At 42.1% G+C, this 17,953-nt stretch overlaps 1 long non-coding RNA gene across 1 annotated transcript; it reads left to right on the forward strand.

Annotated features, from left to right (window-relative positions):
- The first annotated feature begins 13,454 nt into the window (after positions 1-13,454).
- On the forward strand, positions 13,455-17,953 carry LOC125936795 (uncharacterized). Its single transcript, XR_007462126.1, has 3 exons — positions 13,455-13,838; positions 15,749-15,906; positions 17,374-17,953. It is a non-coding gene; the product is annotated as an uncharacterized LOC125936795 (long non-coding RNA).

Consider the following 17,953-nt stretch of genomic DNA (forward strand, 5'->3'; position numbering starts at 1 on the left):
TAATACAGATAGACAACTTATTTTTCTTGTCATTTGTTTCAGAAACGACAGGAGGCTTTTGGTGAAAGCTGCTTGGGGAAGAAATGTTTCTACAAATCTGCATGGACTGAGTTTTTTTTATTTTTTATTTTTTAATATATGAAATTTACTGTCAAATTGGTTTCCATACAACACTCAGTGCTCATCCCAAAAGGTGCCCTCCTCAATACCCATCACCCACCCTGCCCTCCCTCCCACCCCCCATCAACCCTCAGTTTGTTCTCAGTTTTTAACAGTTTCTTATGCTTTGGCTCTCTCCCACTCTAACCTCTTTTTTTTTTTTTTTTTCCTTCCCCTCCCCCATGGGTTTCTGTTACGTTTCTCAGGATCCACATAAGAGTGAAACCATATGGTATCTGTCTTTCTCTGTATGGCTCATTTCACTTAGCATCACACTCTCCAGTTCCATCCACGTTGCTACAAAAGGCCATATTTCATTTTTTCTCATTGCCACGTACTATTCCATTGTGTATATAAACCACAATTTCTTTATCCATTCATCAGTTGATGGACATTTAGGCTCTTTCCATAATTTGGCTATTGTTGAGAGTACTGCTAGAAACATTGGGGTACAAGTGCCCCTATGCATCAGTACTCCTGTATCCCTTGGGTAAATTCCTAGCAGTGCTATTGCTGGGTCATAGGGTAGGTCTATTTTTAATTTTCTGAGGAACCTCCACACTGCTTTCCAGAGCGGCTGCAACACTTTGCATTCCCACCAACAGTGCAAGAGGGTTCCCGTTTCTCCACATCCTCTCCAGCATCTATAGTTTCCTGACTTATTCATTTTGGCCACTCTGACTGGCGTGAGGTGATATCTGAGTGTGGTTTTGATTTGTATTTCCCTGATAAGGAGCGACGTTGAACATCTTTTCATGTGCCTGTTGGCCATCCGGATGTCTTCTTTAGAGAAGTGTCTATTCATGTTTTCTGCCCATTTCTTCACTGGGTTATTTGTTTTTCGGGTGTGGAGTTTGATGAGCTCTTTATAGATTTTGGATACTAGCCCTTTGTCTGATATGTCATTTGCAAATATCTTTTCCCATTCCGTTGGTTGCCTTTTAGTTTTGTTGGTTGTTTCCTTTGCTGTGCAGAAGATTTTATCTTCATAAGGTCCCAGTAATTCACTTTTGCTTTTAATTCCCTTGTCTTTGGGGATGTGCCAAGTAAGAGATTGCTATGGCTGAGGTCAGAGAGGTCTTTTCCTGCTTTCTCCTCTAAGGTTTTGATGGTTTCCTGTCTCACATTCAGGTCCTTTATCCATTTTGAGTTTATTTTTGTGAATGGTGTGAGAAAGTGGTCTAGTTTCAACCTTCTGCATGTTGCTGTCCAGTTCTCCCAGCAGCATTTGTTAAAGAGACTGTCTTTCTTCCATTGGATGTTCTTTCCTGCTTTGTCAAAGATTAGTTGGTCATACGTTTGTGGGTCTAGTTCTGGGGTTTCTATTCTATTCCATTGGTCTATGTGTCTGTTTTTATGCCAATACCATGCTGTCTTGATGATTACAGCTTTGTAGTAGAGGCTAAAGTCTGGGATTGTGATGCCTCCTGCCTTGGTCTTCTTCTTCAAAATTACTTTGGCTATTCGGGGCCTTTTGTGGTTCCATATGAATTTTAGGATTGCTTGTTCTAGTTTCGAGAAGAATGCTGGTGCAATTTTGATTGGGATTGCATTGAATGTGTAGATAGCTTTGGGTGGTATTGACATTTTGACAATATTTATTCTTCCAATCCATGAGCAGGGAATGTCTTTCCATTTCTTTATATCTTCTTCAATTACCTGCATAAGCTTTCTATAGTTTTCAGCATACAGATCTTTTACATCTTTGGTTAGATTTATTCCTAGGTATTTTATGCTTCTTGGTGCAATTGTGAACGGGATCAGTTTCTTTATTTGTCTTTCTGTTGCTTCATTGTTAGTGTATAAGAATGCAACTGATTTCTGTACATTGATTTTGTATCCTGCAAATTTGCTGAATTCATGTATCAGTTCTAGCAGACTTTTGGTGGAGTCTATCGGATTTTTGCATGGACTGAGTTTGAATCAATATGGAAGGAGTTTGAATGAAGCCTTGAACAGTAGCTTCCAGAAGCTACACAGGAAGATACAGAGAAGAACAAAATTTGATATCATGGTTCTCTTTTTGTAATGTTTATTTATTTATTTTGAGAATGAGCATGAGCGGGGGAGGGGCAGAGAGTGGGAGAGAGAGAATCCTAAACAGGCTCCACACTCAGCGTGGAGCCCGACACGGGGCTTGATCTCACGAACCTCAAGATCACGACCTGAGCCCATAGTGACCTGAGCCAATATCAAGAGTCAGATGCTTAAATGACTGAGCCACCCAGGCATCCCTGATATCACTGTTCTAAAAACAACTTTTCTCTTGCTTAGGACACAACTATTTATATGGAGTATAACATAAACATATTGTATTTGAAATATGTATTTAACATATTATCTTCAAACATACTGTATTTAACTGATTAAGTTTGTTATGACAATCCAGGATCATATTTATGTAAATGTAAATGTGCTCAAAATTTGTCTAGAAAATTGTTGATACTTCTGATCCCAGGTTGTATGAAACAGTGATAAATGCCAAGTATCAATAGACTATTCAAGTCTCATGAGTAATGCTATGAAATTAGACATGGCTAACTGCTACAATTAACTGATTAAAGAATGGAATAGTTTTTTTTTCATATCTTTGTTAGGGTACATAAATAACACAATTCTCTCTTTTAAAATTTTTTTAATGTTTATTTTTGAGAGAGAGAGAGACAGAGCGTGAGCAGGAGAGAGGTAGAGAGGGAGGCATAGAATCCGAAGCAGGCTCTAGGCTCTGAGCTGTCAGCACAGAGCCCACATGCGGTTGAAACTCACAGACCTGTGAGATCATGACCTGAGCCAAAGTCGGATGCTTAACTGACTGAGCCACCCGGGCACCCCCTGTTTTTTTTTTTTTTTTTTTAATTTAATGTTTATTTTTGAGAGAGAGATAGAGTATGAGTGGGGGAGGGGAAGAGAGGGAGAGGGAGACACAGAATCTGAAGCAGGTTTCAGGCTCTGAGCTGTCAGCACAGAGTCTGACACGGGGCTCGAACTCACAAACCTCAAGGTCATGACCTGAGCTGAAGTCAGACATTTAACCGACTGAGCCACCCACTAAATAACATGATTCTCTTGAGAATTGTCTGAATCATGTCTTCATTTGCCCCTTCAGATTTACTTGATACTCTTCTTCACCCTGCTCTGTGCCCTGGAAGGCTGGGCCAACATGGGCCAATTCAATAGGCTCCCTGGCTTCCTTGCCTTCTGGCTTGAGACTTTGGCAGAAGTGTCCAATGGGTGACCAAAGGGAGTAAGAAGGGTGAGGTGGGAGTATATGTTCTTCCGATATCCTCCTAAATAAACTAGTACTCAAATCCTTGATTCAGAGTCTGCTTCAGGGGATCCGATCTAAGAGAGCATGATATCTGGGAACTACCCCCATCTTCAGGGTGGACCCCTGCAAGCTTGCTTGTACTTCCCATAGCTAGCTGGACCCAAGCTATACCCGTCAGCTTCTCCTTCCCTGGAATCTTGTATTGGAACAGAGAGGCTATAGGTCAGTGTCTGCAGGAGGCTAGGGCTCTCACATGTGAACTCAGGAACTTTGGAAGTGTACCAACAAGTAAGGGAAGCAGAGAATGCCAGTCTGCAGGACGGGGCAGAGGGGTGGTACAAGGAGGCAGGGGAGAGAGAGAGTGAGAGAGAGGGAGAGAGAGAGAGAGAGAGAGATAGAGAGAGAATGGCCCTGAGAATCAGAGAAGAGATGTGGCTTCTTGATCCAGATCCTTCCTAAAACCCTCCTACACCTGGCTCCTGCTCTGTGAATTATACCGATATGGGTACAATATAGGTATAAATTCTCCATTGTCTCTCAAGGTAGCTCAAGTAACTTCTATAATATACCATCAAAGAATCAATGAACCCAGCAAATCATCGTAAAATTACACTCACACTCTCAGCGAACCAGAAAGCTCTGCTCCACTACACTCCCTGTGAGAATTTCCTTCTTGAAGGCTTGAAAGCACAATGATTGTTAATCCCCCACAGGTGAATGAACAAAGCTTCAACCACCCTCGGGCATTTACAAAATCTGGCCTAAAGACCTGCTTGGCACATACAGCGAGGTGTTTGTGGTCCAAGACAACCCAGAAAGGAACAATTTATTCCCTAATTACTCTCCTGGAGCAGCACAAGCTCACCAGGGAGCCCCGATCTAGAGATTGGTGGTAGGAGGAGGAAGTTGGAGAAAGTCAAATATGCTTGAACAGGAACACACTGTGACACCAGTTCTGCAAACTCCCCGGTCCCTACTTACTGCCTGCCAGGGTTCTGAGTCCTCAGCTTTCTTGTCTTTACTTCCTGAGCCACCTAATGTGTGGGTGTCATAGGCTGCTCCCCATATGATACTGCTATTGAGGGAGCAAAAGTATCCCCTATCTGCCAGCCTGTCTCAATTCATAAATTCTCATTATCAGGTTGTTCTTCTGGTTAAGCTATTATTTCTAGAATATCACTGCTAAGGCACAGATGTCCTATAAAATACAGAAAAAAGACTGGAAATGTCGTCGTTACCTTGCTGTTCAGGGTAGGGTGGCAGCAGAAAGATTTTTTTTTTCTTAATGCTTTTTGGTGATCAGAGGGAGATACCAGAAAGGGATTGGAGAAGGAAGCATTAAAGGACCTTAAATCCGTTTGGAATTAGATTCATTTGTGGAACAAATATCTGTTGAGTGGCTGTAACAGGCATTGGGAATACAAAAAAAAAACCAGCCTCCTGCTTTTATGAAACATAGACATTAAAGAAAAAGATGGTTAGAGATCAAAGAGTCAGTCCAAGATGGTGGTTCTCAACTAGGGGCCATCTGAGAACTCCTGGAGATGTTTTTGTCACAACTGGAGGAGTTGTTCCTGGCATCTATTGAGTAGACACCAGGGATGCTGCTAAATGTGCTGTGACGTGCAGAACAACTCCTCCACAGTAAAGAATTATCTGGCCCAAGATGTCAATAGTGCCCTGGTTGATAAACCCTGTAGTAAGACAGTGATTCTCAAAGTATGGTTCCTGACAGGCAGCATCAACGTCATCTGGGAACTCGTTAGAGATGCAAGTTCTTAGGCCCTACCCTAAACCTGCTGAATCAGAAATTCTGGGGGGTAGAAGCCAGCGTTCTGTGTTTTAACAAGCCCCCCAGGGGACTCTGATGCAGGCTCATGTTTGAGAACCACTAAATTAAGGAATGAAGGAACCTATCGTTACAAGTGAAGGCAAATGCTCTGAAGGCAAAGAACTCTGTACCAATGCTACTCAAAAAGTGGTTTACCCACTATTGGTAGCATCACCATCAGAGAGCTTGTTAGGAGTACAAATTCCTGGGTCCCACCCTAGACCTGCTGAATCATGGAGAGATGTGTAGGGGTTAGATTGAGAAAGCCATTGTGGGCCATTCTAAGTAACTAAGACCTTAGATGATGGGAAATCGGAAATTTTTCGACTCTGGGTGGATCAAGTTCTGGCAATAAGCAGGATTAGGTTGGAGAAAAGATTAGAAGGAAACCAGATGGAAGGTTGTTGAGGTAGCTCCATGGGAGTGTGAACAAAGGCAGAGGTCGCAGAGATGAAATGAGGGAAGTACCAGTGGGAAAACCACAGGAGGAAGAGTGTATAGGATGTGATGACTGATTGGATTAGGGATGAAGGTGTGCCAGGAATTCTTTTGACTGGAAGTAGCAAAAAAATCCCAATTTAGAGTGTTTAAACGGAGGAATTAATTTTTCCCCATAGCAAGAAGTCTAGACCGAGGCAAATGCTGCCTTTGTTTCATGATTCAACAATATCAAGGCTGCTGTCTCTCTACTTCTCTTGGCCTTTTCTTAATAGTTGTCACCTCATGGTCACAAGATAGCTGCTGCAGTTCCAGATGTCTTGCTTGCATTCAGGGATGGAAGGAGCAAATAAGAAAGACAGGGTCTGTTCCTTTCAATAAAATAGCAAAAGTGGGGCGCCTGGGTGGCTCAGTTGGTTAAGTGTCTGGCTTCGGCTCAGGTCATGATCTCCTGGTTCTTGAGTTTGAGCCCTGCGTTGGGCTCTGTGCTGACCGCTCAGGGCCTGGAGCAAAAGCGTTTGTAAAATCATTCAGAGACTTCTAGTTATTGGCCAGAACTGCACCCCATGACCACCTATAGCTACAAAGTAGTGTGAAAAAACGTTTATCATTGGCATCTCCATGGCAGAGAAAGAGGTTTGGAAGTTGGTATTAAGTCCTCCAATCTACAGCATCTGTAAGGGAAGAGGGAGTAAATTAGACTGACTCTGGCTTCAGCTAATATGGGGAGTCTGGCACTATTCTGTAGGATAGGAACATGGTGGGAAGAAACAAGTTTGGAATGGGAAGGACATTATGGTAGATTGCCTACTGCAATAATTCTATCCACTATTGTACATATAGCTCTTTGCTATGAGACTGCTACTTTTTAAAATGTTTTTATTTACTTTAGAGAGAGAGACAGAAAGGAGGGGCAGAGAGGGAGACACAGAATCAGAAGCAGGCTTCAGGCTCTGAGCTGTCAGCACAGAGCCTGACATGAGGCTCGAATTCACAGACCTGTGTGATCATGACCTGAGCCAGTCAGACGCTTAACTGACTGAGCCACCCAGGCATCCCTAGACTGCTATTTGTACCATCAAGAAGTAGAATTTACTTCTCCACCCTTTGAGTTGGGGTTTGGCTGTGGGACTTGCTTTGGTGCATGGGACATTAGCAAGGGTAACACAAGCAGGGCCCTGAAAAGCACTTATACATGGAAGCCTGATCTCTTTCAACCAGAGGAGGAACACTGAGACCATGATGTGCATAAGCCTTTAGAGGAGAACTGAAGTGCCCCAGCCAGGAGCTAGTATCAACCACCAGATACATGAAGCCCTTTTAGGCCAAGATGAACCACCAGAGACTATAGCTGCATGAGTGAACTCCGGTGAGATCAGCAGAATTGCCCAGTTGAATCCAGCCCAAAATGCTATTCAAAGAAATATGAGCAAATTAATATCCTGGTGAAAACATCCCAGGAACTACCTGAACTTAAAAAAAATTAATTTTAATTTTTTTAATTTTTATTTTAGAGAGAGAGAGCAAGCAGGGGAAAGGGGCAGAGGGAGAGAGAAAGAGAGAGACAGAATCCTAAGCAGGCTCTGCACTGTCAGCATGGAGCAGGACTTGGGGCTCAACCCCACAACTCTGGGATCATGACCTGAGCCGAAATCAAGAGTCAGACACTTCTACCAATTGAGCCGCTTAGGTGCCCTGTACCTGAACTTTTTGATCTGAAGCTGCAGATCGGGATGCAGGAGTTATCAGTGTAGAGGGAGTACATATTTGAAGTTGTGAAAAGGGATGAGATCGCCTTGGGGCACCTCAGAAGCACCAGTGAGAGGTGGAAAAGAAACGGGCATAGAGCTCATAAGAGCAATTTCCAGAAGAAAAGTATCAACAGTGCCATGTGCCAAGGAAATATTAGGAAAGATGAAATCTGAAAAGAGAATGTTGGATTTGGCAATTAATGATTGGTCATCAGAGATCTTGACCAGAGCAGTTTTGGGAGACAGGAGGGCCCAGAGGTCAGGTTGCAATAGGATTACAATGGGTTGAAGAGTAAGCAGCAGGTGGGAAGTAGACTGTTTTTCCTGGGAGTTTGGGCTGTGTAAGCAAATAGAGTGAGAGGGGGCGGGGTGGTAGCTTGATGAAACCACACAGTCAAGGGAGGCCTGAACCTTCTTTTTGTCTTTCAAGATAGGGGAGGCTTGAAAATGTTTAGAAAGTGTTGGGATAGGGAGGATATTAAGAAAAGCCATAATATCCACTGGGACTTGTTTCTTGAGAGGCAGGGTTTCTTTTAATCAGGGGAAAGGATGCCATAACACACAGAATGAAAGAAAACAAACACAAAACTAGAGGGTAGGCGTTGTGGGGGTGAATGAGAGAGACAAGGTTGTAGATATGGGAGTGGGAAACTGAGGTACCCAGGCTTGACAGCATCCATTTCCTCTGGGTTGTCAGAGATCCAAGAGGCAGAAGACAGGCTTTAAAAGAGTAGCAAAGCTTTGGAACAGGCTCTATGGGCGTGAAGGAGGGAGCTGACCGGGCACCAGTGTGGGATTCACTGGGATGCTGAGATCCATCTGAGGTTTGATGATCACTCATCTGGCCACTACCTGTGCCAGCTGTGTAGCACTTGGCAGTCTATGTGTACGAACTAACAATGTGAATACTGGCTTACTCCATGGATTTCCTCCTAACTTCATTTCCTGCAACACAAACTCTTCTTTTAATTTTTCTGATTATTAAGTTTTACTGGGCATGTGGCTTTCACGATCAAAGACTGCATTCACAAGCTTCTCTTGCAGCTAGTTGTGGCCACTTGACTAAATACTGACCAATGGGATATGAGTGCCAGTAAGTGTCCCTAAAGGACTAGGCATGGCCATCTTGCTCTCTTCCTGTTTCTCTCTGGTTGGAATGCAGATATAATGGCTTGAACCCAAGCAACTATTTTTGGTTATGAGGGAGAAGCTACACATTTAAATGGCAAAGCAACAAGATAGAAGGGATCTTGGTCCCAAATGATCATGGAGCCAATATATCAGCACTGGACTAGCTACTAGCCAAAAGTCATTTACATGAAGAAAAATATTCTATCACATTTAAGTACATTTTCTGTTTTATATAAATGAAACTAATTCTAAATTTCCATACTCACTGCTCTCTTGAAGAGCCTCACCTACACTGATATTCTGTCAACTCCAGATGCCTATATATTTCTCAACTCCCTATTTAAGTTTCTTCTAAGGTCTTTTTTGAACACCTACTACATGCTTTGACCTGGCATCAGCTCTCCTTATTCAAATCTCTGACCAAAGACTTACCACATTTGGGCACTTCTGTTTATATTTTACTTCTGATTAAACCTAAGGGGAAATACTCTCAATTCTTACTCAACTATTTTTAGTATTGCATTATTTTCACCGTGCTACAAAAAAAAAATCATGCCATCCTGTGTTACACATTTATTAACTCATTTATTCAACATTGATTTGAACACTTTCTATGTACCTTGAAGTGATGGACTTCACAGAGACACAAAAATCAGTGTGGTATCCCATCAAGAACTTGACCACCCAGCACAAGAGAAGAATATGAAAGTAACTAAAATAATGAAATTAGAAGTGATGCAGCCATATTTTGCATGTTTTGGAGAAGTAGGCAATATTTGAAATATTTTCCTAAATTTCCCATTGTGGTTTGTAAGACTGGATTTAGAACTAAAATTTCCTGATTCCCAATATTCTGGTCCTTGTATCAGACTCCACCCTAAGCCATGATTCCAAGTTTCATAAAACCATCTTAAAAAAATTTTTTTTAATTTGTTTAAAAGTTTAAAAAAAGAAAACAAGGGCTGTGAAAGAAGTAGGAGTTGATTTAAGTTTATTCATTTGTTTCCCAGTGTCAGGGCCCGAGGTAGATGTTGAGATAAAATTGAAACAAATGACTGATGTGGTCTTGTCCTCACAGATATTAAAAATAAATCTCCCATGTAAACATCAAGTGCTAACTGTGATGAAAACATTTCCAAAGGGAGGTCCAGAGAGGATATGATGGAGCGTTGGTCCTAGACAGGAAAAACATGGCAGGGGGTGGGCTGGGGAGGGGAGGTAGCCTAGCAAAGGCATGAGGAAAGGCCCATTAACAGGAGAGAATAACAAAGACACTGAGAGTTGGCTCACTTCCTGGAGCTCAGAGAGCAAGGGGAAGTGAACGTGGTGTAAGAGGAGATGGGAGAGGTAAGTAGGCGCCAGACTGCAGAGGCTCCTGTAGACCACATTACAACTTTGGCTTATTTTAAGAGCAACAGGAGGCAAGTGAAGTGGTTTGCTTTCAAACAGATCCCTCGGGCTGCCAGGTGAAGAGAGAAATACGGGGATGAGGAAAGAGTAGGAAGCAGGGAGACCAGTTTGGTGGCCATGACGGGAATGCATCTGTGAAGTGAGAATAGCCTGGACAAGGGTGTGCTGTGGGGGGAGAGAGACTGATAGGAAAGTCTTCAGGAGGACTTAGCAATAGTTTGGAGCTGGGATGTGAGTAAAGAGAAGTCAAGGAGGACACTTGGGCGTTTGGGTTTCTTCACCTGATGGATGATGCTATTATTCAGGGAAGAACACGAACCAGATTTGGGGATGAGGGCAAAATGAAACAGGTCTTTCTTGAGTCCAGTTTTGGACATGCTGACTTTAAGATGCCCTTGAAATACTCAAGTGAAAATGTCATGAAGGGGGTCAAAAAATGGGTCTAGATTCACTTAGGAGTGGGACCTGGGTGGGAGAGAGGGATGATGAGTTACCTGTGGGTCGGTTCAAACTGAAACTACAGGCAAGGATGAGACAACCCAGGCAGTGTGTGGGCATTAAGGGGGCAGGGGGTGGGGAGTGAGTGGAGAAACACCAGGGCTGGGTGGCCAGGTAGGGCAGCAGGAGCCCAGGTAGGAACTGGCTAAGGAAAAGGAGGAAAAGCCGGAGATGGTAGAGACTTGTAGGCCAGTCAGGAGAGCATTGTTTTCATTTTATTTAAGTTTATTTATTTATTTTGAGAGAGAGACAGAGAGAGAGAGAGACAGAGAGAGAGAGAGAGAGAGAGAGAGAGAGTCACAAGTAGGCTTTGTGATTGGGAGTGGAGCCCAATGTGGGGCTCAAACTCATAAACTGTGAGATCATGACCTGAACCAAAATCAAGAGTCAGATGCTTAACTGACTGAGCCACCCAAGTGCCTCAAAGAAAACATTTCAAGGAGCGTTCAACAATGTCAAAAGCTGCTGGGAGAATGAATAAGATGTGGCCCAAAATCTGCCTGGGGAATCCAGTGTCATGGTGACGATTCAAGTTCAAAATGCTTTGATGGAATGAGAAGGGTGAAAGCCAGTCTGGAGGGAATTGAGGAGTAAATGGAGGTACGGAAATGGAGGCAGAGTATAGATAATTATTTTGAAAAGCTTGACTGCAAAGTGGAAGAGAGAACTAGGGCAAAAGCTAGAGAAGGATGTGGGCTTGAGGGCTTTTTTGTTTCTCTTTATGGTAGATTCATAAATAGAAAATCCATAAATTGATTCAAATACACACAGAAATTTAGAACATAATAAAAGTGGCATCTCAGATCTCTGGGGCGAAGACTTTTTACGAAATGGTGTTGGCATGCCTGAATAGCCATTTGGACATTCTAAAATTGGATCTATACCTCATATCACATATGAGTAAATTCCAAATGAATTGGATCTGTAAATGTAAAAATGAAACCATACAATTCTAGAAGAAAACGTGTGAATTCCTTGATATCTTGAGGGTGGGGTAAGGCTTTTGTTTGTTTGTTTGTTTGTTTGTTTGTTTTTAGTAATCTCTATACCCAATGTGGGGCTCAAACTCAAAACCCTGAGATCAAGAGTCACATGCTCTTCTGACTGAGCCAGCTAGGGACCCCTTTTATGTATGTATATATGTATATATGTATGTATGTATGTATGTATGTATTTAGTAAGGGAAAGGTATTTTTAACTAAAAATCCAGATACAATGAAAGAAGTGTTTGATAAATGTTATTATTTAGAAAGAAACCTTTGCATGCCAAAAAAAAAAAAAAAAAGAACAACACAAAACACAGTAAGGAGGCAAACAAATTAAAAAAAAAATAAACAAAGTTAAAAGGCAAATGACAAACTTTTGTCTTCTTGGGGTAAATATTTGCCTCATGCATTATATATATTATGCGTATTACCCGTAAAGCAATAGATATATAGATATAGATATAAATATAAAGAACCAGTGGAGAGGGAATAATTGGCCAGAGAAGAAAGGGGAAGCGAAGAGAAGGGAAGGGAAGGGAAGGGAAGAGAAAGAGAAGATCAATAGTGTGAGTGTCCTGTGAACAGTCCAGGACAGAGGATAGGGCATAGAAAGACAAAAAGGGACTGCCAGCAACTTCTGTGTTAAATCGACAGGAAGATAATTTGGATGTGGCTAGATGTTTAATAACATTAGGAAGCCAGTTAGCAGCTGAGAGAGAGAGGAGAGAAATTTAAAATAATCATGGTGGAGGGCAGGAGCCTGCACTGACCAGAGAAATGCCCAGAAAGACCAAAGCCTGTTGAATGAGTGCACTTGGCGAAGGTGAACTTACAAAGGAGCCATTGTGCCCCATGAGTGGCTTTTCCCTGGCAGTCCTTGAGAGCTGAGTTATTTGACTTTTTATTGTCTTCTTGGGGCAAGGACTTCCTCCTGATTCCACTCTATCATCCTGGGAATTTTTTTCCTACAGATCCAGGAAGAGGGAGGAAATGAAGGGAGGCTCAGAAAGAAGCAGTTTAACTTATATGAAAAATATTTTGACTAACTCATTGAGTTTGTCAAGTAAAACAGTGAGCAATGTGAGACCTGGAGAGAGGCAGAGAAATTCAGAAGATTCTGAGAGAAATGTTAAGGACAACTGTTAGAAGAAGACTAGTGGTAAGTTTATCTTATCACCTTAATTCAGAGCTTGCTCTCACTGCATTTTGTTTTGTGGATGAGTGACGAAACCCTTGCTCAGAGCTCAAAGTCCTAACACTTCCTCGAGTTAATTTCTGAGATGGTTCTCTGAAGGGGATGGTACATAGGGTGTGTCTGTCTCTGCGATTTGCTAGCTCCTTCCTCCTTGCTTGCCACTCCTCCCTCCCCCCAGTTCCATGCTGTCTGCAGATTAAATAGACATTAAGAGTTTTCTGTTATGACAACCTCTTCACAGCCAGGGCTGGTGGGAATGGCCCTTAGTTTAGTGTTGCTGGCACTCAGGGGATGATAGGTTATATGCTAAGAGAAAGAATGTGAGTGTAGTGAGTTCCTTTTGCAGAGGGGGGGGGAAAGCATTCCTGTCTAGGACCTTGAGATCCTTAATCAGAGCAGAATACAGACTCATTCTCCATGGAAAGGATTACAAAATCCATGATGACAATATAATTTAAAAACAAAAACAAAAAAGCCAGTTTTCTGGGGGTCAGGAATCCATCTTGGAAAGATCGTGTCTGCATCTAGGCACTGCCCATAGCCCGGCTCTGTGTGTCTACAGAGTCTCAAAGCACAAGCGAGAAATAACGCCAGTGAGTCACCAAGTCTAGCTATTTGCTGGGAAGGTGACTTCAGAGGGAACCCAGCCAAAGCTGGAGGCATTTGTGCAGTTGGAAACTAGATTACCAGCCTGGCCCTGTTTATGTGGGACATACTGACCTGGGAAGGACTAGAGCTCCTTTAGTCCTAGGGGTGGTCAAAGCTGGGAATAGTAACTCTGATTCCTTTTAGAATAATCACATTCTTTGCAGTTTGTTTATATTAACATCTTTTTGTGTCTCTCTCCTGGGCAGGCCCCTCCTAACCTCCTAACTTGACTGATTGACCTTCTAGGTGTTACTCTCAATGACCCAACTTTGAACTAACTGCCCATGTGGCAAGGTGATGTGAAGATACTTTCATTCTGAAGGAAGACTCTAACAATACAAAGGAATGAATATCTAATGGTGGAACTTCAGGTACATAAAGTGTCCAAAGATGTTTTCGGCCAGGATGTTCTACCTTGTGCTGTTCAAATGATCGACTAGGTAGCCTCCTACTTTACCCTCTTGAGAGGTTGGCTCTGCCCTTTGGAACTTCAGAAACATCTGGCTTATTGTCTTTCTCAAAGGTTAGTGGATTTCAGTTCACTCCAAGGACTTACTGATAATGGGTATTTATAACTTGATATCATCAGTGGACAGTAGGTAAGTGCTTTTCTCATCACTTTGATAGCAAAGGGAGAGTACGTTTACATGCTGTCTTCAGGTATGGCGGGGAGGTGGATTTTACAACCTTCTTTTATAGAACAGGAATATTAGGAACCCCAGGAGCTGAGGCTGCAAACTCTCAGAGTGTCACCACAGACATGAAGTGAGCACTCTGCCTCTCTCATGAGTCTGTCTGGCTATCCACAACAAAGGAGGCAGCCAATTTAAGATAATAAACCCAACGAAGGGGCTGTCTTCACATTTTTATTTTCTACATCAATTGGTTTGGAGCATTTGAGCTTTGTAATTACACATTTCTCCTCGTTTATGCTTTTGCTAGTGATTTGCCCTCTCTTGGCCTTTAAACAAGCCAGTTTAGCAACCATGCATTCTGACATGGGGTTTTTATAGCACACACAAAGGATATTTCTAAAACACACAAAGGATTTAGGTCACAGATATCCAGTATAAGGCTGTGTCTGCTCTATTTTAATAATGCTCTTAAAAAATAATTTATGAGTTCAATGTGCTCCGGTTCATTAGTTTAAATGAAAACTTAGATCATTCCCTAAATTATAAATTATTTTTGACTTATTTTCTAAAGCTAGGAATAGTACCACTGATTCTTTTTAGGATAATTGTATTCTTTTACAGTTTATATATTTTAAAATCCTCTTAGCCATTTACGAGCTTTGTCTCTGTGTCTCAGTTTCCTCATCTGTGAAACAGACATAATAATAGTACCTTACCCACAGCATTATTACTAAAATTACATGAAGAAATTCATGTCATTAATGCCCTCAGCACCGTCTAGAGTGCTCTACCAAACTTAGCTATTGTTAGCATATTATAATTATTTTGAATTACAGAAGTAATGTGTGTTGTTGTAAAAAAAAAAAATCCAAAGAATTTGGAGGTTTATAAAGTAAAGAGTAATTGTGTCCACTCTTCACCAGCCCTACCTGGTCCTACTTTCTAGAGATAGCCACTGTATATCGACTGCAGTTTTTCTCTGCGCTGTCTTAGAACTTTGCTTGCCATCTAGCAACTGGCCATGGACATCCTTCCAGAGCAGGTTCCCTGGAGCCCCCTCTTTACATAAGATGGGTATTAGCTCCTCACCCGATTTGTCTGTGGCTCTGATATGTGTTTAGGTCAGCTTTGCACATTTCTGTGCAGTCAAATCCTTGCTCTTTCCTTACACCTTCTGGGGTATGTACAATGCGTAGGAAGACCTTCTCAGGGACCAGCATTTAGAAATACACTTCCCAGAACTGGAAGGGCAAAACAAAGACTTGCACAATTCAAGAGAAATTTTGGAAGATACATTACACATTAGTGTGAGTGTATTTTGCTTTTTACTGGAGAAGTTCAAAGACTGAACTGCTTTTTTTTATTTATTTATTTTTGGGACAGAGAGAGACAGAGCATGAACGGGGGAGGGGCAGAGAGAGAGGGAGACACAGAATCGGAAACAGGCTCCAGGCTCTGAGCCATCAGCCCAGAGCCTGACGCGGGGCTCGAACTCACAGACCGCGAGATCGTGACCTGGCTGAAGTCGGACGCTTAACCGACTGCGCCACCCAGGCGCCCCGACTGAACTGCTTTTATGTGTCATGGACAATGCTACCTTCAGTTAAAGATGAGAAATACAGGAATGAAGACATCTTCCAATCTGCACAGCCTCTTCGTGGCACCTGCAGGCTTTTTAGAGGTCATGGTGTGGAAAGAATGGGGGGGAGAAGTCAGTAATTTGGTGCTCGATGTAGTTCAACCTGTGATTTAAGCAGCATGGAGTGTAAGAAAGTGGCTTTACCTTATTTCAATTCAGAAGGTTGTTGTCAAAGATCATAACAGCAAAATCATTTGGAGACTCAAAAATTACCAACAAAGCCAGCTGAAGCCAGCAGCTCTTGGCAAGTTCTGTCAAGTTCTCCACATTCTGCAATCCAGGCATTGAGACACTATCTTTGAGAACATGACTCAAAGGTATTTTCCAAAAAGACAAGTGGATATTTAAAAAGAAAAAAAATTTTGAGTGATTACTATATCTTTGACAGTGAGGTATTTCCAATAAATATTTCGCTACTCATGTTTTTCCTACATTTTTCTTTTTTTCTTAGTAAACACATACTGTGTCTATGTAAAGTCAGCAGAACTAGCTGAAAAATATGAGGCCCACTCTTTCAAAATAATTTTGTTAGGAGTTGTGTGGGATTTTTGAAGATAAAAAGATAGTCTCCACCCATAATCTAGTTATTTATATTCTTCCTATTTTCTAGACTTTTTAGGGAATAATTTAGAAAAATACCAGGCAATTAGGAGTAGAATATCTTATATTTTGAGATAAGGACAATTCTCTGTGTGTTCTATCATGTTAATCAATTGGTGTGCTGCTCAGACATATTATTTTTAAAGGCACGGTGTAGCAGTGTCCTCCGATGCTCCATGCCTTTGTGTACTCCTCTCCCACAATGAATCAAGCCCTGAATGACTAATAGAACACATGGGAGGGGATAGTGTGTGACTTGGCAGTCTAAGTTTTTGAAGATATGGCAGCTTCCATCTTGGTCTCTTGGGTTGCTTACTCTAGGACAAGGACTGGAATTAGGGCTAATGGGCAAAACCCAGCCTGCAAATTGTTTTTGCATGCCTGTGAGCGAAGATTGGCTTTCTTATTTAAAAAAAATTTTTCTTTTTTAACATTTATTCATTTTTGAGAGACAGAGAGAGAGATCGTGAGCAGGGGAAGGGCAGAGAGAGAGAGGGAGACACAGAATGTGAAGCAGGCTCCAGGCTCTGAGCTGTCAGCACAGAGCCAGAGGTGGGGCTCAAACTCATGACCTCAGCTGAAGTCAGATGCTTAACTGACTGAGCCACCCAGGCTCCCCTCTTATTTTTAAAATAGTTTTCTAGGGGCACCTGGGTAGCTCAGTTGGTTGAGCATCTGACTCCTGGCTTCAGCTCAGGTCTTTAGTCTCACGGTTCATGAGTCAGAGCCTCACATCAGGTTCTGCACTGACAGCACAAAGCCTGCTTGGGATTCTCTCTCTCCCACTCTCACTTCCCCTTCTCTGGCTCATGCTGTCTCTCTCTGTCTTTCAAAATAAATAAATAAACTTAAAAACAAAAAATCAAATACGGTTTTTAAAATTTTATTATTATTATTATTATTATTATTATTTTTTTTTTAGAGAGAGAGAGAGCGTGTGCACTGGGTAGAGGGGCAGGGGGAGAGGAAATCTTAAGCAGGCTCCAGGCTCAGCACGGAGCCCAATGTGGGGCTTGATCCCATGACCCTGGGATCATGACCTGAGCCGAAATCAAGAGTTGGACACTCAACGAACTGAGCCACCCAGGTACTCCTAAAATAGAGTTTATTAAAAAGGGGAGAATATGTGGCAGACTGGAGGTGGCCCACAGGGCTTAAAATATTTGCTGTCTGGTCCTTTACAGAAAAAGTTTGCCACCCCAGATCTGAGGAATGCAGGCAGCTTGCTGTGAACACACTTATCTGGAGTGCCCTGGGCCTCAGGTGGTCCTATGAAAAGGCCAATATGGAGAGGAACTGAGGCCTCCCATCCAGAGCCAACACAAACTTCCTCCTCATGAGTGAATCAGCAGGGAAGCGGAGTCTTCAACTCCAGTTCAGCCTTCAAAAGATTTCAGCCTTACCTGCTATCAGCCCGTATCCTCATGAGAGACGCCCAGCCAGAACCATCTAGTCAAACCACTGCCAAATAACGGAAGCACAGAAAGCATAAGAGATAATAAAAGATCAAGTGTTATTTTAAGCCTCAAAGTTTTGGGGTAATTTATCATGCAGCCATAGTAAATAGAATATATTATGTATTGTCCCCAGGTAAAATGCTCATTCACTTCCTTTAAAAGTTCTTGGAGGTAGGAAGAATATAAACACATAAAAATCTTCATCACCCTATTATATCTGATGATTTCAAAGCTTTGCAATAACTACTAAGACCTCAGACATCACATTCCAATAAAGGTATAGGAATCAAATTATTTCTTTAGTATT

The sequence above is a fragment of the Panthera uncia genome (assembly GCF_023721935.1).
Source record: "Panthera uncia isolate 11264 chromosome A3 unlocalized genomic scaffold, Puncia_PCG_1.0 HiC_scaffold_11, whole genome shotgun sequence".
Taxonomy (NCBI): Eukaryota; Metazoa; Chordata; class Mammalia; order Carnivora; family Felidae; genus Panthera; species Panthera uncia.